Below are 11,140 nucleotides of genomic sequence, written 5' to 3'. Positions count from 1 at the left end.
AACGTCAGTTTTATATAGGTATACCATTAGGTGCCACTTACTGTTGTTAGCATGTTTTCAACATGTTCGTGATATGTATATGATAAGATGCTGACATGTGTCTTTTATAAGTTTTACTATAGTGCGGACCACCCATACGTTACAAGTCACAGCCTTGTAAATTTTAATACAGTCACAATATTTTAAATTACGAATACAGAAATAATTTATTAATTTGCTCAGATATAAAACTTTACCTCCTTTGAGTCCTCTATGGAATTAATGCTTTTTATTTGACTTTGTTTTCACATCACACACTGAAGGCAATTTGTGGCGCATAAGCATTAGATGGATAGTTCAATTTAGCTGCTAATAGGCACTGAGAGATTAATGACCTCTAATTTGGGAATGGGTTGAGGCAAGATCCCACAGAGAGAGAGAGAGAGAGAGAGAGAGAGAGAGAGAGAGAGAGAGAGAGAGAGAGAGAGGAGTCTCTACATTCTGGGTCTCTTAGCTGTCCTAAGAAGGAATTCCTCTCTCTCTCTCTCTCTCTCTCTCTCTCTCTCTCTCTCTCTCTCTCTCTCTCTCTCAATATATATATATATATATATATATATATATATATATATATATATATATATATATATATATATATATATATATAATGTATATATTGAGAGAGAGAGAGAGAGAGATAATATACATTTGGGTCTCTTATTGTTGTCCTAAGAAGGAATATATCCATATATATATATATGGGAGAGAGAGATAGAGAGAGAATGATCTAACGACAGCAATAAGAAGAGAGCCAATAAGCAAAGGTCTCCTGCAGGAGTTGGCCCCAAGACCCTGCGATTAATCTCAGAGCAACGCCCATTGTGGGGCGGGCGGGACACAAGCGCCCTTTATATAACAGGTTCTTGTATTGTTTCTCGTCTGCCGTCCCTCCTCACACACGTTTCAGTATTGCCTCTCCTTTGTCTTGTACAGATGTCTGTGGAATTTTGTTATTATTATTTTTTTTTTTCGGACTAGACAGTTTTTTGAACTAGAAATTCCGCTTAATATGTATTTTACGTTTGTTTTGCTTTTGTATCTTTTTATTATTTCATTCTCACTCATTATCTTAGGATGTCGAATAAGAGTGGTTAAGAAAGCAAGTTATGGATTACGCTTCCTCGTAATATAGAGACACGCAATATATATATATATATATATATATATATATATATATATATATATATATATATATATATAATTATTTTATATACTCTATATAAAATAATATATAATATATATATATATATATATATATATATTTATATAATATAATTATATATTATTTTATATACTCTATATAAAATAATATATATAATATAGGTTATATATATATATATATATATATATATATATATATATTGGATATATATAATTATATATATATAGTAGTGTGTTGTTATGTGTGTGTGTGTTTAAATATATGTGTGTTTATAAATAAACATATAGGTAAATATATATATATATATATATATATATATATATAAAATATATATATTTATAATGTATATATATATATATATATATATATATATATATATATATATTTCAGATAGAAAAATTAATTACTGAAATATGCAATGCTCATTATGTAGGCAAGTAACTGGGACTAGAAAATTTATTCAATACAGTTGATGTGCTTTTAAATATATGGTTAATAAAAATCAACATGTACTGGAAATAATGTTCTGGTGTTCAGAACCACAAATATTTTTTTAATCAGTAAATATTATTAGTAAATGTAATTTAAACTGTGGATAAAGTTAAGAATAAATTAAGCGAATGATCAGGGAATAAGAGAATGTAATTAATGATGAGAAAGGGTCAATATTTCAGCGTTTTGAATGACCTTAACATGACTATGTCATCTGAATTCTATAGGATTTTGATTGATGAAATTTATTGTGTCTTGCTAAGCACTGGGGAAAGAGGGAGTTAGAGTGGTTGGACAGCAAGATAGAGACCCGGAGAATACAGGAGATTTAGTACGAGGATCTAAAGATGGAACTGGGAGAAAATATCACATTTTAACTAAGGATTCACAGTTAGAGAGGTTGGACAGCAAGACTGAAGAAAAGAAGTAGGAATGGGGGTAGAGTAAAAGTCCAAAAAGTGGGTGCAATTAATTGGACGCTTCAGACACCCCTTAGTAATGCCTACAGTGCACCACGTGAGGTGCACTGACGGCACTACACCGTTACGTGTTAGTATTTTCCACTCCCAAAGGAATATATAACGGAACCTTAAATTATTCCTTTCCTTAACTTATGGAATCTTAGATGTGGATGGTCTTCGTAATCCATAATCGCTCCAGAATACTTCTTCCTTCGTAGATGCATATGAAACCTAATTACTAGAAGAAAACAGAAAAGAAACCACGAATATTATTTATTGTCAACATTATAATATTCATTTACATAAAACCGAAGCGTTCATTTGGCGTTCCATGTCGAAAAATAATGATAATTTTCTGCTAATCCTGTTAATTGAATCACATTAGCACCGTCAAAGGGTCCTAATTCCGATAAATATCCATCATCTTTGCCAGAATAAGCATTTTCGGAGTTCTAGAAATATAATTGGACTCCAGAACAACATCGGGATGTTTATTCTTCGACACGAAATGCCAATAGAGAATGATGCGTTTGACACGAAGCCTTTCATTTGTTGACAAAGTGACGAAGAACCAGAAGAATGTCAGCGTGACTAAGGAGACGTCTTTCTCGAGAGAATTTAGGAGAAGCAGAAGGTCCCATAGAGAATGCGTTGGAAGGAGCCTTAAATAACTTCTTTATTATTATTATAAGATATTTAATGGTGTGATTTTGGTCTTTATGTTGAATAATGAGATGTTGAGGTATTCAAGAAGAGGTTAACTGGGAATCGTTAAAGGCTTAAAACAAGAGGATTCAGTTTTATTTGGATTCCCCTGTCTGTCTAAGTTTTAGCAACTTATATATATATATATATATATATATATATATATATATATATATATATATATATATATATATATATATATATATATATATATATATATATCATATATCTATATATATATATATATATATATATATATATATATGTATATATATATATATATATATATATATATATATATGATGATTATTATCAGTTTTTGTTCCGTGAATATTTGTAATTTATTACCACAGGTGAAAAATAAGAACCTGTCGTTTTCATTTGGGTTCTTGAAGGTTTCTTTCCCCTTGTTGAATTGTTGATGACGAAGGACTGATACAGAGTGTGAGAAGTCAAATCATATATACGACAAGATTTTATGACGACCACTCATCTACAATCGTTATTATCCTTCCATATCCCCACTTCAGGCCGGTGTCGAGGTAGGGTGGAGATATAAAAGGGGGCCACTAAAAATGACCATAGGCATCTAGGGGAACATTGTTGATGCAATTCCTCTCCTTCTCAGATCTCTCCACCTGACATAAATTTCATTCATATAGCAATGGTTTGGAAACTCATCCAATCATTAATGATATGCTGTGTAAGAGAATATGATAATCCTATTTTCATATGCGAAACATCTGTTCCCTCCTAAGTTTAAAACTAATTCTATCCCTGGGCCTCCTTCTATTAAGGATCCCTGTTATACGGAATGCCAGTCTTCAGCTTAATTTAAAGCTGCTCTGTAACGTCTTTCATTTTAGGACCGTCTGCCATTTCAATGCTGTCATCACATTACTGCTATTATTAGAAAAATATACAATCCCTTTGCCCATTCCCTGTTGATAGCATGATTATCTCTTAAATTCTTTACACATGTACCACTACATATAAGGATGAGTTTCTTGTGCATAAAAACGTCATTTCTTATGTTGTTTTGATTCCCCACACAAATGAATCGGTTCAGCCTTAAAATTGCTGATTCACTCATCTTTATCATAAAATTATAATAGACTTTTCTTATTGACAAAAAAACAAATAAGTACAATTTTTTGTTTATTGTCGTTAAAACGAAGAATAAATTAAGAATAATGATTCATTTTCATCGTTTTATAAGGTTTTGCAATGTCAAATTTTTTCTCTTGGTTCTTTCCTCTTGTTCTTTTTCAGCTATCGTTCACTGTTTAAGTGTCTTCGTTCTTTCAATTTTCTTTGCCTGCAACTTCTAATCTTACACACATCATCAATACACACATACACATATATCTTATAAACATAGATGAAAACACTGACTTTATAATATATATATATATCCAGAATATATATATATATAAATATATATATATTTCTATATATATATATATAAACTACTATATATATTATATATATATCCATATATATATATATATATAATTTTAATATTCATATGAATTTATTTTAATTGATTTAAATGGACCATAAAGCTGAATTCATCCATAACTAGCCATACACAAATTGCACCCATAGAACATAACTGGCAAGTTACATTACAATAAGCTTCTAGGTTGGTTAGGGGATCTTCTTTCAAAAATTCCATCAAGTTACTAGTTGACAACATTGTAAATAAACATCTCATTGACTTTCAAAAAATTTTTCTTTGAATGGAAGCCTTTTTAAATATAAATTTACCATCTTTTACATCATAATTTAATCAGTATCAATTAAATTTCAATTTTAGAAAATACACTTCAAACACCAGCTACAGTGTGTTCTTTTGACTAACAAGTCACCAAAACATAATTAAAAGCCTATCACGTTAACTAGAATATTATAGTAACATCAAATCTTCCTCCCACTCCAGTGTTTCCTTCCCTTCGTGGATTTTATCTTTATTTATCATATTCATCATTTTCAAATTTGCATTTGATTGTTATATAAAATAATATATATGATATATATATCTACTAAGTATATATATATAAGAATAAAGATACTGAATAATGATTCATATGGCAGGAAATTTATTTTGTGATTTTATTGTACCATACATGTTATATAGCGATGGAGAGGTCACACAACTTCTTTATATCTTCTTTCTTATGTATGTAATAGGTTTTTCACATTATTGAAACCATTTTTCAAGCTATATAGTAGTTATAATTTAATTATTTTACAATGTTATCATCACCTAAAAGATTTTGCACATTTTTCTATATTTCATTTATTTGATAATATGTATATACATATACATTGTATAATGGATTTTACGTTATCTTTCAGTTCATTTATACCTAAAGCATTTTCTTGGAGTTATTCTGGGTCAATGAAAATCAGACACCACAAACGTCCCCAAAAGATTTATATTGCCTGATTAATGAACTGAAAAAAAAGATAAAATATAGGCATGACAAAAGCAGATAAATCAGGCGCCCTTGTAATTTTAAATAAAAAAGCTGGCTATATAGAAAAAAATGCAAAATCTTTTAGGTGATGATCGTTTCATTTAAAGAATTAAATAAGAACCCTGATAGACAATTTGAATAGTGGTTTCAATAAGAAAGTGTTAAAACCTGTTAAAAGGTAACGAAAGCCTTATGGAAGAAGTTGTGTGTGACCTTCTCCATCGCTACCATACATGTATGGTACAATAAAAGGTTTCACAAAGCAAACTTTCCTGCCAGGCCAATTATCAGTTCAGTTGGTTCCGCATCATACAATAGCGAAGTTTTTAGTAGATATTCTCAACCCATTAGTAGGTACCATCTCAAATGCAAAAATCAAGAATAATGGACCTGATAAATAAACTAAATAGTGTAGAGATTAATAGTGAATCCAGGCTTGTAAGTTTTGATGTTGTATCACTATTCACAAAGGTGCCATTAGATGATTTGATGTTTTTATCTGAATTGTTAGAGAACACACAGCTGATATCCCATTTTCTAGAAGTAATTTTAATTGAACTGATTAAATTATGTGTAAAAGATTGTAAATTTGAATTTAATGGTAAATTTTACATACAAAATTTTGGTATGGCAATGGGAAATCTATCCCCAGTGTTATTTTTAACTTATATATGGAATTTTTTGAAAAGAAGATATTAAACAACATAATGTTTAATGTAACATGGTTTAGGTATGTTGACGACATAATTTGTGTATGGCCAGGGAACCAAGATGTAAAAACTTTTTGCTGTTAAATCAATTAGTACCATCAATTAAATTACGATGGAAATGGAAAATGATGGGTGCTTACTCTTTCTGGATGTCCTCATACGAAGAAATAGTATTGGGTTTAAAATAGTGTGTGTAGAAAACCGACTTCATTATTTCTTCCTATGTGCATTTCTATTCTGGACAAAGCAATATTTTTAAAAAGTCATGTTTTTGTTTTCTTTCTATGTTTTTAAGAGCATTACGGGTATGTAGCCCTGAATATATTGATGATGAAATAGATAAGATTAGGAATGCAGGCAAAAATTGAAATATCCTGATAGTGGAAAGTGCATTTGAATGGGGCAAAAAGACTCATGTATCAAAACCAGAAAGAACCTTACAACACAAAAAAATTTGTTTGTTCTGCCTTATAATAATAGTATGAAAGATATCCTCATCTTCTTAAGAATTTTGGTTCTAATTTTTTTATTTAAGAACAATACAACAATGAAAATGTACTTATCAAGTCCCAGACAATATTAAAGGGTGTGTATATAAAATTCCTGTGTTTTACGTGATAACTTTTATATTGGCCAAACCGGGAAAGCACTGATAAAAAGAATTGAACAACATAAGAAATATGAGATATGCACAAGGGAACAGTGGTATATTTGTACATGTTAGTGAGAAAATCATGCTATCAACTGGGAAGGGGCAAAAAGGATTTTATTCAATAATGCACTGAAAGGAACATCATTGAATCTAGCTTCATAAAAGAAAGTTAAAACTTTAGGATAATATGAATAAAAACCAAGGGATGTATAAACCTGATCCTTTTAATATCAAAAGAAATTTGTAAATTGTTTAAACTTTAAGGTAGGCAGTAGAGATATATGAAAATAGGATTATCATATTTGTAAACACATAATCGAGGGTAGTAATGTTCCATGAGAAAAACCTTTCCATGACACCTGTCAGGTGTGGATCTGAGGTGGGGTATGGTCTGTTTATCAGCAATGTCCCCTGAGAGTCTATTGTGATTTTTAGCCAAATGAGTTTTAAATGGCCACCGATACCTCGACACCGGCCTGAGTGGGGATATTAGCCTATAACGGTATGTGTATGTTCGTCATACTGTTCTTGTAGTATATATATTTGTGAATAATCACACTCTGTATCAGTCCTTAATCAATGGCTTGAAATAAAGTCGAAACCGGTGACCTACACCCTACATTTCTTATTAAAACCTGTGGTAATGCATTGTATATATATATATATATATTTATATATATTTTATATATATATATATATATATAATATATATATATATATATATATATATATATATATATATATATATATATATATATATATATATATATATATATATATATATATGTTGTCACTTATCCATGAGGTCAACTTTCAGAGAATTATCTAGTATTTATTTTTTTTTTAAAAGGACCAATTTAGGATTTGCGTTTCGAATCTCGGTTCTGTGTTCCTAACCTCTGTAAACTTCCATTTGACGGGTCAGAACCTATCGTTAATTTCCATTTGGGTTATTTAACACTATTGTCCCCTGTTGATATTGTTATGATGAGAGAGAGAGAGAGAGAGAGAGAGAGAGAGAGAGAGAGAGAGAGAGAGAGCTCCTTTACAGAGCTTCAGTCAAGATTTTATGAACTTCACCCACATCTAAACCATTATCCTTTGGAGAGAGAGAGAGACGACTCAGACACACACACACACATCACTAGAATGATGACCATACGCCATCTTTTTATGAGGACAGTGAAGTTTCTCTTTTTCTCTCTAGAGACGTCATCTTCTTTCTCTCTCTTTGATGTTTCAATCCTTCTTATTCTCTCCTTCTCATCAACAATTCAACAAGGGGTCTCCTTGTCTTAAAGAAATCAAATGAAAACGACAGGTTCTGAACCGTCAAATTCCTGAAGTCCAATAGAGTTAATGATAAAAGGTGTAAGAGAGAGAGAGAGAGAGAGAGAGAGAGAGAGGACATTTCCTGAGGGAGCTATGAATTTGATGCAGGCTGGGTTTTTTTCCTTTTATGATGGTATCTTTGAGATACAATTTGATTATGATATTGATTTTAAAACAGATGTGGAAGGCTTTTATGACTGTATCAACCATTTCTATAATAGGTATGATATATATATATATATATCTATATATATATATATATATATATATATATATTTAATATTTTATAAAATTGAATATTTAATGACAATCATTTAGAATACTCTTGGAAAGATAGAGAATGAGTTTCTCTAAAACTTAGATATTTAGATTACAGCCAAAATATAAAGAAAAAAGTTTGGCATGTTTTAAAACCAAAATTTTGGTAACTCTTGTTTTCTTTTTTATGTTTTTTTATTTTTTTATTTTTGCCTTGTATGGTGTGCCTCTTAAGTCCCATTCTATTGCATGAAAATTGAAATACACAAAGATTTTACGTGATAGATCAACGTGAGCTAAAAGCCCTGATTAAGACCACTTTCTGTAAAAAAAAATGAAATAAAACATATATTTCTTAGAAATGTTTGCTGACAAGTATTGTGTTTTGATATGAAATTGCATTTGCATTCCACTGCATTTAGTCTGCAACGCACAATAATTTTGCAATAAAGTCGAAATGAAAACTTTGCATCTCTAATATTAATAACTATATACGTTTAAATACTTTAGGATGAAATAAAATATAAAAGCCAAGGAATATACTTGCCTTCTCTTCTACACCGGTGATTTTATTCAAAGGAGTTTTTGTCGATGAAAAAGCCATGTTTATTATCTGTTGCGTTTCTGAGTTGCAAGAAAAGTCAAGCTCAGCAATAAGGAAAAAATCATAATCATTGCTTTAATAATCCTTTTCCTTTAGAAATTATTTGTTTTTCTGAGTTATTTAAAACTGAGTTGCTCAGCTATTAAGTGTATAGGATATAGAGGTTCCTCACTCTTTGCAGTAATCTTTTGCATATTTCAGTTTAATTCCTGGAAATAGAATCGATATTCAAATAGAAAACACCAGGGTCTTGTGGTTCAATTGTCTTCTGTAGTTTACGATCTAATTTGCTAGTTTAAGCTGTTTGTGGAGCAGACGCAGAATAATAATAATAATAATAATAATAATAATAATAATAATAATAATAATAATAATAATAATAATAATAATAATAATAATACTTAGGAAGGCGACCCTTTGGTAAGCATGTTTCATTAGAAATGATGGCTGCATCAGCATAGTTTATTTGCTATTAAAGTTTCTCTCTTTTTCTGATTCCTCTTTGCTTTGTGGGAAAGATCACTTAATACTAATACGAGCAGTGTACTTCATCAATAACTGTGTCATTCACATTTTCATAGAATTACTTACGTATTTATTTCCGTTCATCATTAAACATGCCAATCTGCATACCATTAATATCTTTTCAAGAAATCCGAAAGTTACGGTTGCTAGGATTTGGGAACACGAAGGAAACTCAATCCAAGTAGGGTCATCATCTATCGTTAATTTCCCTATTAATTTATAAATACATTGTCCCTTCTAAGATACATTATAAAACTGCTCTCAATATACATGGCTCATATAAGATTATGACAGTTTAGCATATAGCTCCTTTACTTCTCTTGCAACCATTCCAGAATGTTCAGCGTTTCATTGGAACAAATTTTGCGGTCAAATTTTCATAGTTAGTAGACACATAAAAAGATCTTCTGTATTCAAGGTACCTCTAAAGATATTCCATGATTGTTTTTTCCTTCAAAGGAAATCAATCAAAATTTTTTTTTTTTTTTGTCTTTTTGTCTCTGGGAAGACTCGCCTCTTTTTTCTCCTGGGAACGTCATCCTCCTTTGCAGGTAACCTTCTTTTTGATATTTCAATCCTTCTTATTCCTTGGCCTTCCATCCTACCTGCCAAGGACTGACATTGTCAATTCAAGATGATTCCTTCCACCATTATCATCTTCTGAAGACGAAAGTTCAGCTCTTTGAATCCTATTTTCGTCTATTTCTTTAATGATTCTGAATTTTGTTCAAACCAAGGCGTCATAATCTCTATGATAATGAGGACATTTCCTGGAGCTCATTTGATGCATCCGATGATCTTTCCTGGGAATTTTCCTGCTATGATCCTTCATTTTTGACATGCAAATTAGTGAACGGACGTTTTGCAATAGTCTTTTTGGCTTTTCCACAAACTGTATCAATCATTTTCAATTCTAAACAGTTCAGCCATTTATAAATCTTCCAGATATAAACAGATAGAAAACTTCAATAATTCTCCATTTTCATATCAGTCTTGATGTTTTTTGTCATTTATTATGATTTATGCAGGCATTTTAAAGTGTAACACCCATTCAAGAGGTACATAAGATTATCTCAGTTAAAAAAAGACAAGAATAATTGTTTCAATATATCTCTGGAAACATAATACCTTAAACTAACAGAGCTGCATAAGAAAGCAAGATTATACATAAGTCTAGTATGATTTGTTTTGGTATACTGACGTCCATCTTGGTACTTAATGAAGATGATGATGATGATGGTGAAACTTTTCGAAAACATGAATTTATTTATTTACATTAGTAAGAGAAAGAACAAGAAAACGAATGAGATGTCTTGATCGTAATACAGTACTTGTTCAGTCTAAGAAATGAGAAGCTAATACATTATCATTTATTGGAAATATTTACTGACAAGTCATTTCTTGGTCATAATTCATTGGTTTTCAGTTTGAAATGTTGGTTTAATGCATTATCTTTTATTACATTCCTAGTAGGCTAATCCGATTTGTAAATATCAAACTGTCATATTGAAAATAAAATTCGAAACAAAAGCTTCAAAATAATAGAAAGAGAAAATGTTGGATGCAGCTGATTCCATCGGGAGGATAATGAATAAAAAAACTGAAAGTGAAACAAAACCTACGTTTAGAATTATTTGCAGTCAAATGCAGGATCTGTGTTGAAGATATTCAGATGAACATTTCACGTTAAAAGGATCGTATAGTTTCCGATACATTACAA

The sequence above is a fragment of the Macrobrachium rosenbergii genome, chromosome 15 (assembly GCF_040412425.1).
Source record: "Macrobrachium rosenbergii isolate ZJJX-2024 chromosome 15, ASM4041242v1, whole genome shotgun sequence".
Taxonomy (NCBI): Eukaryota; Metazoa; Arthropoda; class Malacostraca; order Decapoda; family Palaemonidae; genus Macrobrachium; species Macrobrachium rosenbergii.
The sequence above is the reverse complement of the archived record's forward strand: the minus strand, read 5'-3'. Positions refer to the sequence as shown.